Here is a 25,969-nt window from a genome sequence, read left to right on the forward strand (position 1 = left end):
TTGCGCACACTGGTCCTCTAGACAAAAAGTCTTTTATTCTAGCTTTTATCTTTTTCTCTTTTTTACTATATCTATTCATGTTGTATTTATTGCATTTATATTTATGATCAAATGCTTTGTTTTGCTGTTTTTACTGTTCTAATGTTCTGACGATTATTGGTTTTATATTGTCACCATGCTTTTACCTCATTCTTTTCTTTTATGTACGATTGTTATTATTACGTCAAATGGTCTAGACTTCTAGACCGAATAAATAAATAAATAAAAAACTTAGCCTGATGAAACTGGTTGTCACGCAGGTTAAAAATGGCAGACGCGGCAGAAAAGTGATACATTTCTAGAAATTCATCGCTTTGTAAATAAGGAGCAGTAACTGCTGTGTCGCTACATCAAACAAAATGATGCAGTGGCGGCGCAATCTCCTTGTAAGTATGGGCCTCAAAATTTTGGCCAGAGCACATCACTCCACTACTTGCAAGGCGATAATCTTCAAAATAGAAAATGCCTTTTATCTGTATATCATCAAGAAAAATGCCTCTCCCAGGACAAATTGTTTTATGAATCTCAGATTTTGAACATATGGTGGACATTAGGAAAGAGACACGAAACAACAAACATGCCCCCTATTTCCGTTGCCTTAATAATATATAGCTAGCACAATTTTGTCCTCATATGCGTGGTGTGTAATATGCAGGGCTATATGTAATCAGAAGCTATGCGTGGTGTGTCAGCTGTAGTCCTATATGTAATCAGAGGCTATTCTTTAGTTAACTCAAATGGACTTGCAGTTGAGAATCAGTCATCGACTATTTGTCAGACATTGATTGCTTCACATTCATCTTTAAAAGAAATGCCAGAGTGAAAAAAGCACCTGCTTTCCATGAGAATCAACCCATATTCAACAGTCCATGGACATTACCGAAAATAACGCATCTTTTCGAAGTCACGTGGCAAATGCTGCCATTTCTCTGCTAGATGGAACAATGGGAATGATTGTATAACACAGCTTGTTCACTTCAGAGAAGAAACGTGATTTTTTTTTTTTTTTTTTTTTTTTATAATTTACTACAAGTCCGACGCTTAATGTTAAAATATTTCTTAAATTACATGAACGTTTTTTTTAATATGTGCAACGCGGATAAAAATTGGTGCATATTAAACGAATTACGTGTAAAAACTCACTTATATACAGCTAGCACGTCACATAAAAAGCACCTGCAGAAAGTAAATAAACCATTATTAAGTTACTTTTTATTTAACAACTGGGAGAGTACGTGAAATGTGTGGATAGTGTACAAATTACTGGTGTATGCTCAGACCCCAGCTCCACTTTTGGTCTGATTGAAAAAACAGGTGTAATCAGAATTATAATTTGCAGATATTCACCGAGCACACAGTCTCTATTTAAGGCTAGCATTTTGAAGAGCTATATCCCCAAATCCGCTCGTTTACTGGACATATCGTGCTTGCCATGAAGCATTTATTTCAATCAATAATTGTCCTTGGTGTCACCGAAAGCTTACTAATGACAATGTCAATTGAATTACTATCAATGGCAAAATGACTGACTTTAACTGCGAGGTGCAATAACATGAATACTGTGAGCATTTGAATCGTTATTTGGGAGGGAGGGCTTCCACACCGTATTGATAAGACAGTATCTTGCTAGGTCAAAACACAGCTCACTCAGAAAACATCTCAGTTCCTAAACGAGACACCAAAGGGAGAAGGTTCTTTTCCAGAGAAATGTGTGTTATGGGCAAGACGCACCAAATACCATTATAATCATGACATTATAATCATGAACCAGTCAAAAAAGAGCAAACTAATTTGGAAAACAGAGACACATTTAATCTTGTTAATACAACCGTTATTATATGTTTACAATTGTTTAGTTCAAAAAGCACCAATAAAATACAAAGCGTCAGTTCCAGCGAATGGAATGGTTGGACGGGAAATGAAATAGCTATGATTTATGGGTGTACGTGACGTACTTAAAACAATGCCAGTACTATAACTTCTTAGGTGGAGGCGCAGCAAAGGATGGTGCAAACAACTAGTCATCTACTAGGTCAGATACTTCTTCTCGATGTCCAGTGTTGGCCTTGAATCTTCTCTGAAAACTATGTCATGGGTCACTGTAAACCCACTTTCACTATCGCATTCTGGCGAAATTGATCTTATCCTTATGTCAGATCTTGGGAAAGGACTGGGAAAATACGTCCTTTAAAACAAAATCTCTTTTGGAATGTTCTCTTTACAAATTTTATAAAATTGCTAAGTATATAAAATATAGTAGTGTTCGCTTTGCTCTCAGGTGACAAAACTTTACAGCTGAAGTCCTTGTCTTGAGTTATCTTTCCGATCATCCTTTACTAAAGTGATGCATTTTCCTTAATAATCGTCTATTTTATCTAGTTCACTGAATGCAGAAATGCTGTGCAAGTGATATGGTGACAACTGAAACTTAAAATTCCATACATAAAGAACAAAAAACATTCACCACGCAGCAAATTGCTTCATATAAAAGATGATTTTAAACAAGTCACCATGTTTCAATCACTGCCAGTAGTTGTCATCTGGGATAGTTTAAAAAACAAATTAACTACTTCGGTACACGTACAGACGCATATGCTTCAATTTGAGACACATGATCAGCTTCTTTGGGTATTGCAGAACTGCCTAGCAGGTGCAGATGTTTATTTCCCTCTCTGTCTTCATTATTATGCCACTATTTAATGGGATATTTATGCCACAATTCCAGATGTTTGTCATATTTGCAAGTACAATTTATATAACCAAGTAAAATTAATCTAACGTTATAAGTTGCTTTAGCAAGCTATACTTTGATTATTTTTAATTTGATCAAGGATCTACTCAATAAGTCAAGGTTCGTATTAAAGTCGTACACGTGCAAACCGCGGTACGCTTGAGGAATGGAATTAAGGTCACTTCAAAATGGGAAATCCATGACTGTACATCTAATTAGCAAAACATAACGAATAATATACGTCATTGAATTGCTATCAACAAATGTTGATTGGTTGTGAAATACATTCAGTAAATTGCCAACTAGCGGCCAATAAACCAAAAATCAACATTTAGAACATTGCGTTTGCAAACAGCCCAATTTGCAGAATAGAGCTGTGTGCAACTACAAAAACATTTTGGTATGTAAGAATGATTTGATAGCACATTACCAAATTGCAATTTTGGTTTGCGACTACCTTCAGATTCGGCATTTGGAAGGAGCGTGTGTAGGTTGCCCCTTCCAAATACCGAATCACTGCGGGATGTATTAATGTTCTGTAACTCAAACATGAATGCTTTACTGCCTATTGAAGGGTAGTGATAAGGTATGCTCAAATGGGAACGGGTCCCCAAGGGACTCCTTTTCTGTATTAATAATGAGCAAAACATTTTTTAAGAGTAGCCTGTAGTTGCATAAGCCTCTGCCCACTCTTATAAAATGTTTGTTAAATTTTTCATTTTTTTACAGAAATCATAAACATGGTGGTGTGCTGACTCCAGCTTGCTACCCTCCCTATGGCAGCAGCGATTCATACTGGTTTGCAATTTGTAACCTACTACATTATTGTTGGAAGATTGAATTTTAAACTGCTGGAAATCAGGTTTTGCAAACCAAAGTATTGGTACATAGGTCAGTTTGCAAAAACAGAATGGATTTCGGAAAAGTAAGTCTGCAATTCATGATTAATATTATTGATTCCATTCTTTATACATCTGATAATTAAGGCCTCATGTACAAAAGACATTTGTATTCTCAAACCCGCTGATTCAGTAAATTAAAGAGTGTTCGATTGCTAAAACCCTTTTGCAAATGCACTTAATCCATTCAATGATTCAGAGAATATTTTCTAATTGATGAATGGGTGTAGAAATCACTAAGAATTCGCTATTTGAAAGGGTCATGTTAAGGTCATCCCATCAGGCCACCATGCCTGTGATTATAGTTATTTGTAGTCTGTCACAGTTTTCTACCTACCTCATTAATATGTATGAGGTAGGTTGAATTGCAACCCAATACTGTGGGGTAATTTGTGAACTGACCTATTAGTACGCATGCATTCAGTGAAAATCTTTTTTTCTGAGTCAATTTTTAGTACATGAGGCCTTTACTTCCTAGTTACGTTGTTGTTGAATCAATATTAGGTGCAACCTCATTTGCACTCAATATGGAAATATACAATAGCACATAACACATATTAAGGGTTCAAATTGTGTTAAGTTTGTGTTTGTGCACTGCCAGAACTGCTGAACCCATCTCCAAAGTGTATGTAGGTCCCATTTCCTGGGAGCTTACCTCAGAAATGTGTGGAAATTGTGCACATTTTCCTCACCCATCTGTGGTGCTAATTTAGGGGTTTGCAATTTTCACTCATGGTGTGCATCTTCAATATCATCAGGGCCTTACAATAGACCATAAACAAATAGCAGAATTTCCACTGGAACATGATAGTAGCTTAAGGTGTAACCACACTTGTTAGTGCCCTTTGTGTATTTATTTTCAATGAATATGTTTTTTAACTTTGTTTTTTGGATCCCAAATTAGGAAACAGAATGACATGTCTCTGCTGAGCTGATTTATAATACTTGGGATTGCTAAAGGATTTTCAAATTATTTGCCCTTCATTTGAGAACTTCTCTGTTATTGATACAAAGAAATATACCATACTTATTATGAGCTGGTGGTACTTAGCAGCTGTCCTTAATTGTTAACACCAGCAATTATGACAGCTGCCACATGGTGGAACTCTTTGTGTAATTCAGAGATGAGCAAAACAACAGTAGGTTAATATTTCAATATACATCCAAAACAACTAAGACATTCAGCCCAACCCATTCTTACAGCTTTGGGGGCCTTGAGCAGTCTGAATTTTCACATTTGTAGTCAATGTTGGATAGTAGTTGTGTAGGTCATTGGCAGCGCTAGTAATGGCAATTGGTGGTGCAAGCTCTAGTGTTCGCCTGACGAGAGCCCTGGCACTTATGCTTTACAAATTAAGCACTGGAAGGATATCATGAGTTTGTGCATCTCAACTAATAACCAAGGGGCAATAGTAGAACAGATTATGAAAGTCACTTAAAGAGAAAAATAAAATCCCTAAAGAATCTAGGTTTTTCTTAAAGCTCCGCAGTCAAGATGTGTTCTTCAGCATCAGGTGTACAAAAGTAAATATTAACCTTTCAGTCACCTTAAAAGGTTTGGGCTGTTCTAAACTGGAGAGTGCAGAGAAAAGCATGTGGCTAAGTGAGGGAATACAAGAGGTACTGATAAACTCAGAGCACACATGTCAAACCAGCAGGGTGGGTAATCTTGTTCTCTACCAATTCTGGGATTTATCAGCAATTCAAAAAGTGCTGAATTTGACCTCTTGGTGTGGCAGGGGTAGAAAGAGAGCCTCAGCTAGGGGCTGATAGGTAACGTTATAGCCCACAGTTCCAGAGGAGACCGAAATATCCACCTCCAGATAAAATGCTCTATTGTGACACCCTTGTGTTGCTAGAAGGGACTTCTGTGCCAAAAAAACATCCATTGGTGCTGCAGGTGCAATTTCATTGCAGCTGAATGTCCAGCGGGCAGTCATGTAGAGGGAGTCAGTTTGGCATTCTTTTTTTCTCTTTCACAACAACTTCCTCAAAGTGGGGGTTAGTAGCTGGCACAGCAACGGACAACTAAAGTCAGGGGTGTTAGCACTACCCTAAATAAACTGGTCATCCGTCCACCATGGTGACTCAGAAGTCCTGTTTTGCACACTTTGTTGTGTCTAGTGTTACTGAAAGCAGCAACAGCAGAGGTTCAGCTGTCTAAAATGTGCTGGTTCTCCTCACCTTCAAAAGAGATAGGAGTATCAAAGGTATGATAAGTCTGAACCCCACTGATTTATGTCAAGACTCCTGCAAACCCAAATATCCAATTAACTCTTCTAGCTTGGGAGTAAATAAATGTGCTATTGTTAGAAATGGGGTCTTTGGTTGACAGTCAGGTTACCCCCTGTTCAAGCAAGGACCCTCTCTCTAGTCAGGGTAAAAGAGAATCACCCTCAGCTACCCCCTGCTTAGCCCCTTGGTAGCTTGGCAGAGCAGTAGGCTTAACTTCAGAGCGCTAGGTGTAAAGTATTTGTACCAACACACACAGTAAATTAATGAAAACACTACAAAATGACACAACACCCATTTAGAAAAATAGGAAATATTTATCTAAACAAAACAAGACCAAAACGACAAAAATCCGACATACACAAGTCAAGTTATGAATTATTAAAGATTAAACTCATAAATAGCGCTTAGAAACAAAAATGCTTAGATGAGATTTTAACACGGTGTCGTGACGGAGCCATTCCCAACAAGCCAACACCAGCGGCGGCGGACACGGAGTCGTGTAGACCCCCAAGTACAGTACCTTTGGTGAAGAGTGAAAACAAGCCGATGCACGAAGTCGGGGATTGCGGCGTCTGTGCAAAACGTTGAATCCGTGCACTTCGAGCGGCGTCGGTCACGACATGGTGCGGCGACTTCCATGGAGTCACGGATTACAGCGGGGCTGCTGCGGCGTCGGGCCTGCGAAGAGCATCGCGTTCCAGCGAAGGTCACGACTTCGGGTGCAGGATTCAGCAGCGGCGGCGGTCCGGAGTCATCCGAAGTCGATTTCCTTGGATTTCCACCAGCTTTTCTTTCAAGGGCCCAGGGACTGGATCGGGCACCACTTCTCAGAGCAGGAGTCTCTCCAGAGGCTCCAGGTGCTGGCAGAGAGAAGTCTTTGCTGTCCCTGAGACTTCAAACAACAGGAGGCAAGTTCTACATCAAGCCCTTGGAGATTTCTTCACAAGATGGAAGGCACACAAAGTCCAGTCTTTGCCCTCTTACTCTGGCAGAAGCAGCACTACAGGAAAGCTCCACAAAGCACAGTCACAGGCAGGGCAGCACTTCTTCCTCAGCTATCAGCTCTTCTCCAGGCAGAGGTTCCTCTTGGTTCCAGAAGTGTTTCTAAAGTCTGTAGATTTGGGTGCCCTTCTTATACCCATTTTAGTCTTTGAAGTCACCTTTCTTCAAAGGGGACTCACACCTACTTGTGAAATCCTGCCTTGTCCAGGCAAAGCCTCAGACACACACCAGGGGGTTGGAGCCGGCATTGTCAGAGGCAGGCACAGTCCTTTCAGATGAGAGTGACCACTCCACCCCTCCCTCCTAGCAGAGATGGTTAATCAGGAAATGCAGGTTACACCCCAGCCCCCTTTGTGTCACTGTCTAGTGCGAGGTGAAAAACAACCCAACTGTCAAACTGACCCAGACAGGGAATCCACAAACAAGGCAGAGTCACAGAATGGTTTAAGCAAGAAAATGCTCACTTTCTGAAAGTGGCATTTTCAAACGCACAATCTTAAAATCAACTTTACTAAAATATGTATTTTTAAATTGTGAGTTCAGGGACCCCAAACTCCACATGTCCATCTACTCTCTAGGGAAATCTACACTTTAATCATATTTAAAGGTAGCCCCCCCTGTTATCCTATTAGAGAGACAGGCCTTGCAACAGTGAAAAACGAAGTTGGCAGTATTTCACTGTCAGAACATATAAACCACAATACTATGGGGGTGATTCTGAGTCTGGCGGGCGGCGGAGGCCGCCCGCCAGACTTCCCCCCTCCAAAATACCGCTCCGCGGTCGAAAGACCGCTGAGGGTATTTTGGGTTTTGCACTGGGCTGGCGGGCGACCGCCAAAAGGCCGCCCGCCAGCCCAGTGCAAAACACCCTTCCCACGAGGACGCCGGCTCAGAATTGAGCCGGCGGAGTGGGAAGGTGCGACGGGTGCAGTGGCACCCGTCGCGAATTTTACTGTCTGCAATGCAGACAGTGAAATTCTTTGTGGGGCCCTCTTACGGGGGACCCTGCAGTGCCCATGCCATTGGCATGGGCACTGCAGGGGCCCCAGGGGCCCCACGACAACCCATACCGCCATCCTGTTCCTGGCGGGCGAACCGCCAGGAACAGGGCGGCGGTATGGGCTGTCAGAATCCCCATGGCGGCGCAGCGAGCTGCGCCGCCATGGAGGATTCAATTGGGCAGCGGAAAACCGTCGGGAGACCGCCGGTTTTCCCTTTCTGGCCGCGGCTGAACCGCCGCGGTCAGAATGCCCAGCGGGGCACCGCCAGCCTGTTGGCGGTGCCCCCGTCATTTTAGCCCTGGCGGTCTTGGACCGCCAGGGTTAGAATGACCCCCTATATGTCCTACCTTATCCATACACTGCACCCTGCCCTTGGGACTACCTAGGGCCTACCTTAAGGGTGCCTTACATTAAAGAAAAGGGAAGGATTAGGCCTGGCAAGTGGGTACACTTACCAAGTCGAATTTACAGTGTAAAAATACACACACAGACACTGCAGTGGCAGGTCTGAGACATGATTACTGGGTTACTTATGTGGGTGGAACAACCAGTGCTGCAGGCCCACTAGTAACATTTGATTTACAGGCCCTAGGCACCTCTAGTGCACTTTACTAGGGACTTAACAGTAAAACAAATATGCCAATCATGGATAAACCAATTACATACAATTTACACAGAGACCATATGCACTTTAGCACTGGTTAGCAGTGGTAAAGTGCTTATAGTTCAAAAGCCAACAGCAACAGGTCAGAAAAAATAGGAGGGGTATGAGGCAAAATGATTGAGGATGACCCTGCATAAGCAAAAAAGTCCAACAGTTATCCTACCATCCAAAAGACCACATAAGCTCAAAATAATGTTTAAAGGTGATACCTTTGACATCACCTCTGATTCCTTGATCACATAACTAACTTTAGTCAGAATTATTTAAACTTTACTGAGATTCATTATCTCACGTCTAAATAACCCCAGCCCTCAATATGGAAGGTTTTTGAAGGAAAACTTGCCCCAGATAAACTATTTCCTCTTTCCGACTTTGTGTCGTCATTTGTTATTACACTCTGAAGCCAAAGCGTCACAGGGCTCTTCCCATTTCTTTTAAATCATGGGGGAGAAATTAGAGGCATGCAAAAATAATACCAGCACAAAAAGTCTTTGCCTAGATCTAAAAAAAGAAATTTGAAAAAATTGTCAAAATTTGCAATCATCTAGAAAGTCCCCTCTCTAAAAAACCCACTCCAAAAGGTAATTAAAATTATCAAATGCCCTGACAGATTTTGAGGCAGAATTCACTTTCACAGACTTTGAGCCTCTCTAGATAACGTAAATTCAAAACGATTCCAAAAGAAATGTGTTTTTTAACATGCGGCTGATTAGTGATTGTGTTTCTGTGCATAGAACTCAGTGTCAAAGAAGTTTGATCTGTTTTACCACCAGAGGGCCAGTTCTTTTTTTATTTATGGACATACATTTCTGACTCTTATCATACTCATTTCTGATTATGCTTTTGAGCACATATGCTCCCTAAATGTAAGCCTTACTAAAACATCTCAAATACCTCCACTACAGTACAAGAGTCACAGGCATTGCCACATACATTTTAAATACTTTTATTCTTGGACCAGTCTCTTTTTGTTGGTTGTATGTCGTAACCACACATTCCGTTGCAACGCACACCGTTACCACAAGTGTGTTACAACGAGAATGCCATTACTACACATGTGCCTTGGCACACATGTCTTTACAACAAGTTTGGGTTGTAAAAGCATGGGTTTTAAAGGCATATGCATGGTAAAGGTCCCTACAACTGGCCCAATGCCCCCCAAGCCCAAAATCCATCACCCTGCCCTGAAACCTAACCCCTATCCCTCCCTAAAACAATACCCCCATCCCAGACCCAATCACCCGCCCTAATCCCAAAAACCTACCCCCACTCTAAAACCTAACCCTGCCCCCTCCCTGAAACAGTCCCTCCACCCACAAGCCGAACCTCCCCTCTGCACCTAACCTGAAACAGACCCCTGCCCTAAAACATAACCCCCCTGTCCCCTCTGTAAAACAGTACTACCACCAAAGGTCCAATATCCCCATGACCAAAAACCACCCCTGCCCTAAAACCTAATCCGTGCCTTTTGCTAAAACTGTATCTCCACCCCCAGACCCAGCACTAATGCTGAAAACCTACCCCAGCCCTAATACCTAACCCCACCCAACCCTATAACAACACCCCTGCCCCTAGAACCAATCCCCCTTACCTCACTCCTACCCCTGCCCTAAAACCTAACCCCCACCACTCCCTAAAACAGTACCCCCACCCCAGACCCAATCCCCCCGCCCTAATGCCGAAAACCTACCCCTCCCTAAAACCTTACCCCTGCCCCCTCCCAAAACCAGTACCCCACCAACCCCTAGACCCAATCCCCCTTACTTTACTCCTACCTCTGCCCTAAAACCTAACCCCCCAACCCCGTCCCCTCCCTAAAACAGTATCCCCGACTCTCAGACCCAATGCCCCTTACCTTACTCCTAAGATGCATTGCATCTCATTCTCAGGAAACTGAATAATCTTTCCATTTCCTCTAATGACAATGATAGCCTTCACTATCATTACAACGCATAGCCCTTACCATGCATACCAATACAATCATTGTAATGGTAAGTGTGGTAAAGGCTATTCTTGTAATGATGCATGTGTGGTAACGCATGCGTGGTAAAGGCTAGTCAGGGAAACAGCCGAGTAGTAATGGCAGATTCACCTTTTTGTTTTGTGCATTTAAATGCTGTCTACAAACCACTGTAGTATGAATACAATGATCATGCATGATGCAATCAAATTGGTAATTCCGTTGAATGAGTATGCAAACATTCTGAAGTTTGCCTCCATATTTACCTTTGTATTGGCTTCCATATTTACATCATTGTTTAGCGAAAAGCAGTAATATTACTAGAGACATTATTCAATTTTTGAAATTGTTCATAGTTGTAAAATGTTCTCAGTTACTCAGTTATACTTGATGATCACATTGGAAATTGTAGGCACTTTACATACCACAAACTAAAATAAAAAGTTGCAGACATCTCTCCTGAGCTTATTGATATAGATCAGCTCATGTTTCTCTTTCAGGCTGTTTCCTTGTTCACAGTGACAACTAGATGCACAGTCTTGCAGATTGATTTCTACACATAAGGGATAATGGACATTGAACATAATGGACTACCTGTTGCTCATGTGGATTTTCTGATTAGGCATGACTTCACTGGTGCACTCAGTACCATATCTATGTCAGTGTATGATGTATAGAACCCCCCAGTCCATTGAACCCACCAAGATCCATGCAGATGTTTTGAACTGTACTTTTTAAATATTGATCTATCCAAGACTGTTTAATGGTCAAGAAGCAGATGATGATTCTTAATTCTTTGGGGTCAATCCTTTAACCTTGCTTCATTCCTCCAAAGGGACAGGAATATGATTTAAAAAGAAGATTCATCAAGAATTGTAACACTGGGTTTCTGCAAAGTGAAACACTCAAGTTGGGCGCTGTAAAGGAGGCTCAGAAAATGTTTAACTTCAGATTCAAACTAATTTTCCCATTTATATTCAATGTCTTTTTCTCATTGAATATATGGTAGTTATTTTTAAAATGTTTTACCACCACCCATTTGCTCATACTGCACACATCATGTGAAATGACTGTGTCATTAAGACTAACTCTCCTTTTTATTAGTTTGGAATATAATCATGAGAAATGGCCCCATACAGAATACCACCAACTAAGTCAGTAACTCCACTGACTTTACACATAATTGTATACATACATTTGTGGGGAGCCAAATTATTTTGCAACAGTCCTATATCATATTTCTAATACTCAGAATAAAATGATACTATTATTCACATTTTAACTTTTTCTTTTCATTAATCTAATTAATATCACCATTGTATTCACTAAAAGAACACAATATATAAAAAATGTTACTGAAAAAAAATCCTACTTAATGTCTTCCTTCATATACATTCAGTTTACATTAAGACATGAGATGTTTCCTGTATCCTCCAATATTGTGACACATTGTCCTGTACAGAAAAAAAAGTGTTAACAGAAAACCATATTGCCAGCATGTGTTTAGTGGTGGTGAGCCAGTTTTTCAGGGGTCAAATGAGAATATTGTCAGTTGATAACATTCGTATACCCCTAAACACAAATCTACATCTAACAAATAGATGCATACTTTGAGATATTGGGTTGTTGGCTGAACGGGGTGACACCCTATTCAAACAACTGTCACCATCCCACTTAGGGTGAATAAAAAATAAGCTGTAAACTAAGCTGTGCTTAACTCTCTGATAGCATGGCACAAAACCAGTCAGGCTTAAATTAGATGCAATGTGTAAAGTATTTAGGGAGTACGCAAACAGTGACAAAGGGGAAACAAAAGAAAATTCCCACAACAATTTAGAAAAAAAGAGTAAAATTTAATAGACTATTTGACACCAAAATAACAAAAATCTAATTGGTAGACCCAGAATTATGAATTTGTAAAGTTTTAAGTAAAAACTAGTGCTGAAAAGATCAAAGCTCCAACCACTGACATCCAGTTGTGTGAGACAGGAGCAAAGTATAAAGTTAATCTGACCAGGATGGAGAGCAGTTTTATACAGAAAGTTGAATGGGAGAAAAAATGTCTGAGAAGGTAAAGTTCAGCTGGGCAAAGCAGCCAGCAGTATCTGAGGAGGAGGTATTGTCATCTTGGAAGTCGAAAATCTCCAGTTGGTAGAAACTACAGGCTGTAGCCAACGATGGGTCTACAAACCTGGAGACCTCTTCTGCAATGAGCTGCTGGACAGGATTTACTGCTATGGAGAAGAACATGGCGGGAGCTATTGTGAAGACAGGCCAACTGACGATGCACCTTCGGTGGATTTGTGAGCAGGTACATCCTGGTCTTCTGTCAGTTCTCTGAGCACAGTTGGGGTGGACATTTCTCAGATTTTCAGTTTAGACTGTTTGGGGACATTTAGCAGAAGTTGAATGTTCTAGCCCCTGGGTGGGTACCACTGGGGGGCAGGACTCACATCAGGCAGGGTCCAGGTGCAGGGTTCAAGTAGCTTTTTGTGTCCCTAAAGCTCAGAACAGAAGGCCAGCCAACTACCCCTTAGACTCACTCTGTTGGACCTGTGATCAGTCAGCAAGGCAGTCCTTTGAGGGTTCAAGGCAAGCCTTGAAGTACAATGCAGGCCTCAAGCGGTTGGGCAATCCAATGAAGTATAAGGCAGGCCTTCTGAATGTCCTCCACAGGGTCCCAGAATGAAGTGAGGATTGGGTCTGTGGATCTTATTTTTATTTATGCCTGTGGCCAGCTTTGAAGTGGAAAAACCTTCTAGAGTCCCCCCCCCACCAGTTAGTTCTGGAATTTTCATTTCTGTGCCTAAGCTCCAAGAGGTCTGTAGTGACAAAAGACTGATATGATGTCCTTTGTGACTGTGTTGAAGTGGCTCTGCTGGAATGTAAGTAGAGCAGGGAATAGATGCACCCCTTCCATCTTTTGCAGGATGGCCCATTCTGTCAACAACTAATACCCCGTTATTAATTGTCTGGGAGGAATAAACAATGGCCAACTGCCACTCTAATCACAGTCATGAGATTTAAGACACAGGCTGCAGTCACCAAATGGATACTACAAGAAAATAATCACTTATGAAAGTGGCATTTTCAGAATTGTGACTTAAAATCTGACTTTACCATTAAAGAGGAATTTACGTTGCAAGGATTCTTTAGAGATCAATCATGTTATGTCTCCCTGTTCCCAAACAAAAGATATCACTTATTGTATATAATAAGGTAACTCAGTGCTATCCTACGGAAGAGGTAAGCCTCACTGTAGTAAAATGGAGTTTGACAGTTTTTAATTTCCAGGACATGTAAAACTTATTAGTACATTTCCAACTTTTAGTACACACTACACCCTGCCCTATGCACTGTTTAGGTCGTACCTCATGAGTGGCTTAGATGTATTGAAAATGGAGATTTAGACCTGACATAAGGGTTATTTTGCAAGGTTGAATTGGCAGTTTAAAATTGCACAAGGGCTGCAATGGCATGCTTCAGACGTTTAAAGGGAGCAATGAGTGCTGCAGATCCACATGAACATTTAATTTACTTGCCTTGAGTACATATTGTACAACTTTAATAGGGACTGCATAGTATATTACAAGTGCCAATTAGGTGTAGACCGATTTTACCATGTCTAACCCCTTCGCTGCCAGGCCTTTTCCCCCTCCTGTGGCAAGTCTTTTTTTGGCTATTTGGAGCAGTTCGCGCTTAGGCCCTAATAACTTTTTGTTCACATAAGCTACCCACGCCAAATTTGCGTCCTTTTTTTCCAACATCCTAGGGATTCTAGAGGTACCAGACTGTGTGGGCTCCCCAGAAGGAGGCCAAGAAATTAGCCAAAATACAGAAATAAAATTTCATTTGTTTAAAAAAAATGGGAAAAAGGGGCTGCAGAAGAAGGCTTGTGGTTTTTTCCCTGAAAAGGGCATCAAAAAAGGGTTTGCGGTGCCAAAATCACCAGCTTCCCAGCTTTCAGGAACAGGCAGACTTGAATCAGAAAACCCAATTTTTCAACACAATTTTGGCATTTTACTGGGACATACCCCATTTTTACGATTTTCTGTGCTTTCAGCTTCCTTCCAGTCAGTGACAGAAATGGGCATGAAACCAACGCTGGATCCCAGAAACCGCAATATTTCTGAAAAGTAGACAAAATTCTGAATTCAGCAAGGTGTAATTTGTGTAGATCCTACAAGGGTTTCCTACAGACAACTGAAAAAGAATAATATTGAAATTGAGGTGAAAAAAACATCAATTTTTCTCTACGTTTTACTTTGTAAAATTTTCCTGCAATGTCAGATTTTCGAAAGCAATATACCGTTACGTCTTCTGGCCTCTTCTGGTTGCGGGGATATATAGGGCTTGTAGGTTCATCAAGAACTCTAGGTACCCAGAGCCAATAAATGACCTACACCCTGCAGTGGGTTTTCATTCTATGCTGGGTATACAGCAATTCATTTGCTGAAATATAAAGAGTGAAAAATAGCTATCAAGAAAACCTTTGTATTTCCAAAATGGGCACAAGATAAGGTGTTGAGAATCAGTGGTTATTTGCACATCTCTGAATTCCGGGGTGCCCCTACTAGCATGTGAATTACAGGGCATTTCTCAAATAGACGTCTTTTTTACACACTGTCTTACATTTTGGAAGGGAAAAATGTAGAGAAAGACAAGGGCCAATAACACTTGTTTTGCTATTCTATGTTCCCACAAGTCTCCCGATAAAAATGATACCTCACTTGTGTGGGTAGGCCTAGCGCCCGCGACAGGATATGTCCCAAAACACAACGTGGACACATCACAGAAAACAAAGCTGTTTTTAGCAAAGTGCCTACCTGTAGATTTTGGCCTCTAGCTCAGCCGGCACCTAGGGAAACCTTCCACCCAGCGTTCCCCCAAGTCTCCCGATAAAAATCATACCTCACTTGTGTGGTTAGGCCTAGCGCCCGCGAAAGGAAACGCCCCAAAGCGCAACGTGGACACATCCACATTTTTGAAAGAAAACAGAGGTTTTTTTTGCAAAGTGCCTACCTGTAGATTTTGGCCTGTAACTCAGCCGGCACCTAGGGAAACCTACCAAACCGGTGCATTTCTGAAAACTAGAGACCTAGGGGAATCCAAGATGGGGTGACTTGTGTGGCTCGGACCAGGTTCTGTTACCCAGAATCCTTTGCAAACCTCAAAATTTAGCTAAAAAAACACATGTTCCTCACATTTCAGTGGCAGAAAGTTCTGGAATCTGAGAGGAGCCACAAATTTCGTTCCACCCAGCGTTCCCCCAAGTCTCCCGATAAAAATGATACCTCACTTGTGTGGGTAGGCCTAGCGCCCGCGACAGGAAACGCCCCAAAGCGCAACGTGGACACATCCATTTTTTGAAAGAAAACAGAGGTGTTTTTTGCAAAGTGCCTACCTGTAGATTTTGGCCTGTAGCTCAGCCGGCACCTAGGGAAACCTACCAAACCTGTGCACTTCTGAAAACTAGAGACCTAGGGGAATCCAAGATGGGGTGACTTGTGTGGCTCGGACTAGGTTCTGTTACCCAGAATCCTTTGCAAACCTCAAAATTTGGCTAAAAAAACACATGTTCCTCACGTTTCTGTGGCAGGAAGTTCTGGAATCTGAGAGGAGCCTCAAATTTCCTTCCACCCAGCGTTCCCCCACGTCTCCCGATAAAAATGATACCTCACTTGTGTGGGTAGGCCTAGCGCCCGCGACAGGAAACGCCCCAAAGCGCAACGTGGACACATCCATTTTTTTGAAAGAAAACAGGTGTTTTTTGCCAAGTGCCTACCTGTAGATTTTGGCCTGTAGCTCAGCCGCCACCTAGGGAAACCTACCAAACCTGTGCACTTCTGAAAACTAGAGACCTAGGGGAATCCAAGATGGGGTGACTTGTGTGGCTCGGACCAGGTTCTGTTACCCAGAATCCTTTGCAAACCTCAAAATGTAGCTAAAAAAACACATGTTCCTCACATTTCTGTGGCAGAAAGTTCTGGAATCTCAGAGGAGCCACAAATTTCGTTCCACCCAGCGTTCCCCCAAGTCTCCCGATAAAAATGATACCTCACTTGTGTGGGTAGGCCTAGCGCCCGCGACAGGAAACGCCCCAAAGCGCAACGTGGACACATCCATTTTTTTGAAAGAAAACAGAGGTGTTTTTTGCAAAGTGCCTACCTGTAGATTTTGGCCTGTAGCTCAGCCGCCACCTAGGGAAACCTACCAAACCTGTGCACTTCTGAAAACTAGAGACCTAGGGGAATCCAAGATGGGGTGACTTGTGTGGCTCGGACTAGGTTCTGTTACCCAGAATCCTTTGCAAACCTCAAAATTTGGCTAAAAAAACACATGTTCCTCACATTTCTGTGGCAGAAAGTTCTGGAATCTGAGAGGAGCCACAAATTTCCTTCCACCCAGCGTTCCCCCACGTCTCCCGATAAAAATGATACCTCACTTGTGTGGCTAGGCCTAGCGCCCGCGACAGGAAACGCCCCAAAGCGCAACGTGGACACATCCATTTTTTTGAAAGAAAACAGAGGTGTTTTTTGCAAAGTGCCTACCTGTAGATTTTGGCCTGTAGCTCAGCCGCCACCTAGGGAAACCTACCAAACCTGTGCACTTCTGAAAACTAGAGACCTAGGGGAATCCAAGATGGGGTGACTTGTGTGGCTCGGACTAGGTTCTGTTACCCAGAATCCTTTGCAAACCTCAAAATTTGGCTAAAAAAACACATGTTCCTCACATTTCTGTGGCAGAAAGTTCTGGAATCTGAGAGGAGCCACAAATTTCCTTCCACCCAGCGTTCCCCCACGTCTCCCGATAAAAATGATACCTCACTTGTGTGGCTAGGCCTAGCGCCCGCGACAGGAAACGCCCCAAAACGCAACGTGGACACATCCAAATTTTTGAAAGAAAACAGAGGTGTTTTTTGCAAAGTGCCTACCTGTAGATTTTGGCCTCTAGCTCAGCCGCCACCTAGGGAAACCTACCAAACCTGTGCATTTCTGAAAACTAGAGACCATGGGGAATCCAAGAAGGGGTGACTTGTGTGGCTCGGACCAGGTTCTGTTACCCAGAATCCTTTGCAAATCTAAAAATTTGGCTAAAAAAACACATGTTCCTCACATTTCTGTGGCAGAAAGTTCTGGAATCTGAGAGGAGCCACAAATTTCCTTCCACCCAGCGTTCCCCCACGTCTCCCGATAAAAATGATACCTCACTTGTGTGGGTAGACCTAGCGCCCGCGACAGGAAACGCCCCAAAGCGCAACGTGGACACATCCAAATTTTTGAAAGAAAACAGAGGTGTTTTTTGCAAAGTGCCTACCTGTAGATTTTGGCCTCTAGCTCAGCCGCCACCTAGGGAAACCTACCAAACCTGTGCATTTCTGAAAACTAGAGACCATGGGGAATCCAAGATGGGGTGACTTGTGTGGCTCGGACCAGGTTCTGTTACCCAGAATCCTTTGCAAACCTCAAAATTTGGCTAAAAAAACACATGTTCCTCACATTTCTTTGGCAGAAAGTTCTGGAATCTGAGAGGAGCCACAAATTTCCTTCCACCCAGCATTCCCCCACGTCTCCCGATAAAAATTATACCTCACTTGTGTGGGTAGGCATAGTGCCCGCGACAGGAAACGCCCCAAAGCGCAACGTGGACACATCCAAATTTTTGAAAGAAAACCGAGGTGTTTTTTGCAAAGTGCCTACCTGTAGATTTTGGCCTGTAGCTCAGCCGGCAACTAGGGAAACCTACCAAACCTGAGCATTTCTGAAAACTAGAGACCTAGGGGAATCCAAGATGGGGTGACTTGTGTGGCTCGGACCAGGCTCTGTTACCCAGAATCCTTTGCAAACCTCAAAATTTGGCTAAAAAACACATGCTCCTCACATTTCTGTGGCAGAAAGTTCTGGAATCTGAGAGGAGCCACAAATTTCCTTCCACCCAGCTTTCCCCCAAGTCTCCCGATAAAAATGATACCTCACTTGTGTGGGTAGGCCTATCGCCTGCGACAGGAAACGCCCCAAAGCGCAACGTGGACACATCCAAATTTTTGAAAGAAAACAGAGGTGTTTTTTGCAAAGTGCCTACATGTAGATTTTGGCCTGTAACTCAGCCGGCACCTAGGGAAACCTACCAAACCTGTGCATTTCTGAAAACTAGAGACCTAGGGGAATCCAAGATGGGGTGACTTGTGTGGCTCGGACCAGGTTCTGTTACCCAGAATCCTTTGCAAACCTCAAAATTTGGCTAAAAAAACACATGTTCCTCACATTTCTGTGGCAGAAAGTTCTGGAATCTGAGAGGAGCCACAAATTTCCTTCCACCCAGCGTTCCCCCAAGTCTCCCGATAAAAATTATACCTCACTTGTGTGGGTAGGCCTAGCGGCCGCGACAGGAGCCGCACCAAAACACAACGTGAACACATCACATTTTTTCATTGAAAACAGTGCCTACCTGTAGATGTTGGCCTCTAGCTCAGCCGGCACCTAGGGAAACCTACCAAACCTGTGAATTTTTGAAAACTAGAGACCTAGGGGAATCCAAGATGGGGTGACTTGCGGGGCTCTGACCAGGTTCTGTTACCCAGATTCCTTTGCAAAACTCAAATTTTGGCTAAAAAAACGCATTTTCCACAAATTTTGGTGACAGAAAGTTCTGGAATCTGAGTGGAGCCACAAATTTCCTTCCACCCAGCGTTCCCCCAAGTCTCCCGATAAAAATGATACCTCACTTGTGTGGGTGGGCCAGGTGCCTGCAACAGAATAAGGCCCAAAACTTGTAGAGATAGATTGGATAGCACAGCGAGTTTATAAGGACATATTCTTTTATACATCTTTAGACTGACTCTGCTTTGGGGACCCACATAAGTGAGGTGTCATTTTACTTGGGAGACTTAGGGGAACACTGGGGAGTAGGAATTTTGTGCTGGAGTGGTGATCCTACGAAGAAAAGTCAGGAAAATATCCTTTTTTAAGCAAATTTTGAGGTTTACAGAGGAGTCTGGGTAAGAAAATGTTGGGGGATCCACGCAAGCCACACCTCCCTGGACTCCTTGGGGTGTCTAGTTTAAAAAAATGTCTGGGTCTGGTAGGTTTCCCTAGATGAAGGCCACACACAGGACCAAAAACATAGGTGCCCTCTCCGCCCCAAACACAGGTAGTTTTGTAATATATCGTTTTGATGTGTCCACATACGTCCGTGATGTGCCAAACACTAACATTTTGAAAAGAAAAGCACTTAGGTTATGTGAAAAAGACCCCTCACCCACCAACCAAGTTGGTGGCATGCTTCATCATCGGGGTCCCACCTGAGGCACCTAGCGTGTCACAGGTGTGCTGCGACGCCTGATTACAGCGGAGCAGGTTTTGTCATTTTTACCACACATACTGGTTGGATTTGGCAAGAGGGTGAGTGATGGTTCAGTGGATCCAATTTTACTAACAAGAGCTTTCACAAAAATGAAATGCACTGTTAATAACTGAAAGGCAAAAAACTGAACCAATGACTCACAGCTTGTGAGCTGTAAAGCCGCGACAAGGCACCAACCGCTTTACAGTCCATTCACACAACTTTCATACATGACACACACAAGACCATTCCCATCGCCAGCCACGGGCCCAGCACATTACAACGCTCACATCGACAACAGCGCCACTCAAGGGCCCATCACTTACATACGCCCACATGCCTGATACAACAATCACACCAGCTGATGGGAGTGTGTAGACTGGTGTTTGGCTGGCAGTGTGTTGCAGTAGCCAACAGCAAGTCAATATGTACACTCTCAGCCAAGCCCCACTCCACACACAATGGCATCATTTTTTATGTTTTTAAACAGAGGAACCCCTAACTAAGTAAAAAGAATTACAAAACTACAAACACAAAAGCTCTAACTAAGAACATGACAGAAATGCTAACCATGAAACTGAACACATGAAAATACAAAACAGACATGAGTTTACACTCATGGTTGTTCCCAGAAATTCTTCTGGGTGTGGTAATTCTTAAAACAACCACCGACACACAGCCCAGGCTTTGAAGGACAATCTGGGCAGTACATTCGAGTCTCCCTCCGGATACCTCTTCAAAAACATACTCTACATTTCTTAGCTGGAAAGTCTTTTTTGGGTGTGGGAGGAATGTGCTCAGCAAAGTGGCCATCTTTCAATCTAGCCACATCCTCCACCACTGCTTCTCTAGGAACTCTGGCCTGTTCCACCACAATAAGGCTCTCTATCACTGACTCCTGAAATTTCACAAATGTCATCTTTGACTCTGAAGACCTATCCCTAAACACAATAAAAGCATTGAAGGTTGCTAAGTGGAAGAGGTGAAGTGCTAACTTCTTATACCAAACGTAAGACTTACGAATAGCAGTATAAGGTTCCAACCTCTGGTCAACTCTATCTACACCTCCCATGTGCTTATTATAATCTAAAATGCACACAGGTTTGCGCACTTCAGCAACCTGGCCCCAAACAGTCATGGGGGAAGTACTCTCATCATGGATGGTACTTAGCATGTAGACATCCCTCTTGTCTGAAAATTTTAAAGCTAGCAGCTCCTCGTTCCTCAAGGCACAGCACTGTCCCCTCTCAAGTTTTTTACAGACAAGCTCCCTTGGATAGCCTTTCCGGATTGTGCCACAAGAAACTGTGTCCACTCTAAACAATTCCCTGAACAACTGCACACCAGTGTAGAAGTTATCTACATACAAATGGTGACCTTTGTTAAACAGTCGTCTACCAAGATCCCACACAATTTTCTCAGTAACTCCAAAAGTGGGAGGACAACCAGGGGGGTCAATATTGGAATCCCTACCAGTGTACACACGGAAACTATACACATATCCTGTCCTACTTTCAGACAGCATATACAATTTAATTCCATATCGTGCACTTTTGCTAGGAATGTACTGCCTAAAAACCAAACGACCCTTGAAGAGGACCAAAGACTCGTCCACACTTAACTCTTTGCCTGGAACATAGACCTCCGAAAACCGATCTACAAAATGATCAAGGACAGGCCTAATCTTAAAAAGACGGTCAGAATCTGGGTGATCTCGTGGCAAGGCTAATGCATTGTCAACAAAATGCAGCATCCTAAGAAGAAGCAAATACCAATTACGACTCATGGTCGCAGGAAATATAGCTGTTGCCATCAAGGGACTAGTAGACCAATAAGAAGCCAGTGACGGCTTCCTTATCAACCCCATCAAAAAAGTCAAACCCAAAAACTTTTTTATCTCCTCCAAATTTGTGGGAATCCACTGGGCAGCTCTAGAGTATGGCCTAAGTCTAGCAGCGTTGTCCCTCGAATGCTGCTCCGCATACAAATTAGTCTGCTCAACAATCTCTTCCAAAAACATATCATCCATGAATAACTCAAAGAAATTGATAGGCAAAAAGTTCTCTGTATTGGCGTTACACCCTGGGAGACCAGTAAAGGTAGGCAACTCTGGCTGCTCCATGTTTGGGGCAACCCAGACATCAGGTCTTATAACGGGAAACCTTTCAGCCCCAGGTTGCTGCACTATTGGCACATCAATGTCCTCCTCTAAAACAGGCCCTTCATCTGCACTGAGTGTGGCTTCATCATCAGAAGATTCCCCTCCAAAAGAAACATCACTGCCAGAATCTCTGACTTCCTCCTCTGCCTCAGATGCAGAGTCCGTCTCATAGTCATGATCAGACTGTGACTCAAAAAGCATACCAACCACCTGCTGAGTGGTCATCCTGCGGCTAGCCATGATCTCTCCTGCTAAAATTAACTGGACAAATTCACCACCAACAACCAGTACTGTGTAAGACAAGTAACAAAGTGTAGCTTTGTTAGTAAGAGTTATAAACTCAAAAACTATACCGCTCACTTGCCTGAAAAAGCTTGATTCACCAGCAACTACACAGCAATCACCAATGATATCCCACTAAAAAGAAAGAAAGAAAGGCAAATTAGAAATAAGACAAAACAAATATCATTGTGCACAAACCTAAGGACAATTTCACACACAATCCTGCATTTAGTACACCCCCTACAAACATGACATTCATGCATGGCAACAATACTTCTTTGGAGTAAATTGTTTTTACTTACCTAAAACATGCAACTGTGCAAACTGCAGGTCAACCACCGCCAAAACCACAAGGAGCCACAGCAAATAAAGCAAAAGCTTTGAACTAGAACAAAAAGGAGGAAAACATTTTTTTATCACAAATGCAAAGACTTCTTCAGTTGACAAACACCCCACCATCAAACATTTAGAAATTGGTGCCTAAGTGGATTCTGCCATAGGGGCAGATGGGCCTACTAAAAAAATAGGCCTGTCTGCCCCAAGGAAGCCAGAAAATACCTTTAGTAGTGTGTCCCCATGGAGAGCGACCCTTGCCAAAGGGGACAGCCCTCAAACAAAAAAACACACACAACACTGGTGCCTAAGTGGCTTCTGCCCCCCTTGGGGGCAGGTGGGCCTAAAAAAATAGGCCCATCTGCCCCCAGGGGGTGCAGAAATGGCCAACAGGTCAATGCCCCCCTTGGGGGGGCGCCCCGTGACCAAGGGGACGCCCCCCCACAAAAATAAACAAATAAAAAAAATCCCTGGCGTTCTAGTGGTTTCTTCCCCCCTTGGGGGCAGATTAGCCTAAAAATAATAGGCTGATCTGTCTCCAAGGGGTGCAGAAATGGCCTGGGTACATGTGCCCCCAAAGTGGGGGGCGACCCTTGCCCAAGGCCCCCCCCATCCACTAACACACACACACACACACACACTATCCCTTGTGTCTGAGTGGCTTCTGCCCCCCTTGGGGGCAGGTGGGCCTAAAAAGATAGGCCCATCTTCCCCCAGGGGGTGCAGAAATGGCCAACAGGTCAATGCCCCGCTTGGGGGGGCCCCCCATGACCAAGGGGACGCCCCCCCCACAAAAATAAACAAATACAAAAAATCCCTGGTGTTCTAGTGGTTTCTGCCCCCCTTGGGGGCAGATCAGCCTAAAAATAATAGGCTGATCTGTCTCCAAGGGGTGCAGATATGGCCTGGGTACATGTGCCCCCAAAGTGGGGGGCGACCCTTGCCCATGCCCCCCCCCATCCACTAACACACACACACACACACACACACACACACACTCTCCCTGGTGTCTAAGTGGCTTCTGCCCCCCTTGGGGGCAGGTGGGCCTAAAAAAATAGGCCCATCTGCCCCCAGGGGGCCCCCAACAGGGGGCAGAAATGGCCCTAAAAGACATGCCCCCCAAAGGGGAGCAACCCTTGCCCAAGGGGCCGCCCCCCCATCCACTACACACACAATCCCTGGTGCCTAAGTGGCTTCTGCCCCCCTTGGGGGCAGATGGACCTAAAAAAAATAGGCACCCCCCCCACATAAATACACATATAAATAAAAATCCCTGGAGATCTAGTGTTCTCTGCCTAAAAAGTAGGCCAATCTGCCCCCAAGGGGGTCAGAAATGGCCGTAAATAATTGCCCCCTAAAGGGGAGCGACCCTTGCCCCGCGTGCCAGAAACAGTAGGGAAATACAAAAAAAAAATCCCTGGTGTCTAGTGGGCATTCCTGCTGCCCGATCGCAATGCGGATCGGGCAGCAGGAATGCTCAGAGACACCGGGGGAAAGGAAAAGCCTTTCCTTTCCCCCGGTGCGTCTTTGGCCCAAACCCCCCACCCACCGGGAACGCCGCACAGGTAGCAAATGGCTTCCTGTGCGGCGAGATCCCCATAATGAAGTCAGCGTGCGATTGCGCGCTGACGTCATTATGGGGGGGTCGGGGGTGGAAGGGGAAGGTCTTCCCCTTCCATCCCTGACTTTGGGGGGTGGGGGGAAGCACAGAGGGAGCAAGAGCGCTCCCTCTGGGCTGTGTGCCGAGGACGTAGTGGTTACGTCCTCGACACATCAGCACTCTGCCGAAGGACGTAACCACTACGTCCTCGGCACAGAAGGGGTTAAAGGAGTATTAGTGGTAAAATGCACAATGTTCTAAAGGCAACAAAAATGAAATTCAGAAAACAGGAGGGTGAAGGCAAAAAAGTTTAGAAGTGACCCTGTTGAGAGAGCGAAATCCACTAAAATGAAATTGATAAAGTGACGGTAAAGTGACGGATATACCATCAGCCGTATTACAAGTCCATTATATCCTATGGAACTCATAATACGGCTGGTGGTATATCCGTCACATTTGGGACGGATTACCACCTCCTCCACAGTTGTAATAACCCCCTATGAGTTTATAAGGAAGGTAAATATGTCAGTTGTGGATTAACCAATTTCTACATGTGTTAGGAGTTAGAGTACATACACTGGACACTGGACAGCAGTGCCTCAGTGTGCAGAGTTGAAAAGCCAGCAATAATACTCAGCAAAAATTGGCGGTACTCATGCAAAAGGCATGCTTTAAATACACAGCCATAAGAGCATTTGATAAAAGAAGGGTTGGTTGAACAGTTGAAATATCAATATATCCGCTGGGGCTCTTCTTTCTATGAAGCTAACAGTGCACGGTGCAGGCAATAAAGTTGAAACATAAATGGTGAAAAGTCTCAGGGCAAATGCCAGTTATTAAGGGCCTAGAAGACTGCATAATAATTTGCAGTCTGAAAGAAAGAAAGCAGCATTATTGCACTCTTTCTTCTGCTTGTTGTATCCCAAAAGAAGCAAAATGTGGGGCATCCCTAGTGGGCTTTAGCTTTCTACGATTGATGTGAAATTCAGGAACATGCTGGAGCCCCCAAAAGAAGCAGTGGGGATTTGAGAAGCCATCATAAATTAAACAAAGCATAGCTCCAGGTCCTGATCTTTGCTAAAAAATAATCCTTCTTCTAAAAGAGGTATTAAGCAAGTCACCTAATTTGTGTATGAGGTGATACAGGTTGGCTGCCCAAAAGCCTATACCTCTCCTGCAGACACTTTCAAACATTGTACTCTCAAGTCTCTCTTTAAATGTTTTTTTTTTTTACATTGGGTTCCCTTAACTTATACATGTGGAAGGAAGATGATAAATGATGGTGAGCGTGGATGGAGTTGAGGTAAAAATTGCTCATTACTCACACATTTAGGGTTGTACTGGTGCATGTCAGGCTCAGGACTATGCCCTTTTCCATCTCATTGCTACCGTATTTATATGTTCCTCTTTTAATTTCAGTTAAAATTTCCCTTCTTGTCACATTTCTTTCATGACATTCCTTCCATTAAAACCATCATCAAGTACCATGGCACATTTCTCTTGTTTCTGCCCACTTAAATGTCCCAAAATGTTCTGTCTCTCCTAAAACTATCCACCTTTCCCACTGCTGCCCACCTCTTCCATGACTGCTTTCTTGTCCCATTAATGTTCAACTCTGGCACTGCTTCTCTATTCTCAAAAACCTCCCATTGTTGAACTTACCCTTTCCTATCGCTGCATATCATGTCTACCCTTTTGTGTCTCTTGTCACCTCCAGTCT

The sequence above is a fragment of the Pleurodeles waltl genome, chromosome 9 (genome assembly GCF_031143425.1).
Source record: "Pleurodeles waltl isolate 20211129_DDA chromosome 9, aPleWal1.hap1.20221129, whole genome shotgun sequence".
NCBI classification, from domain to species: domain Eukaryota; kingdom Metazoa; phylum Chordata; class Amphibia; order Caudata; family Salamandridae; genus Pleurodeles; species Pleurodeles waltl.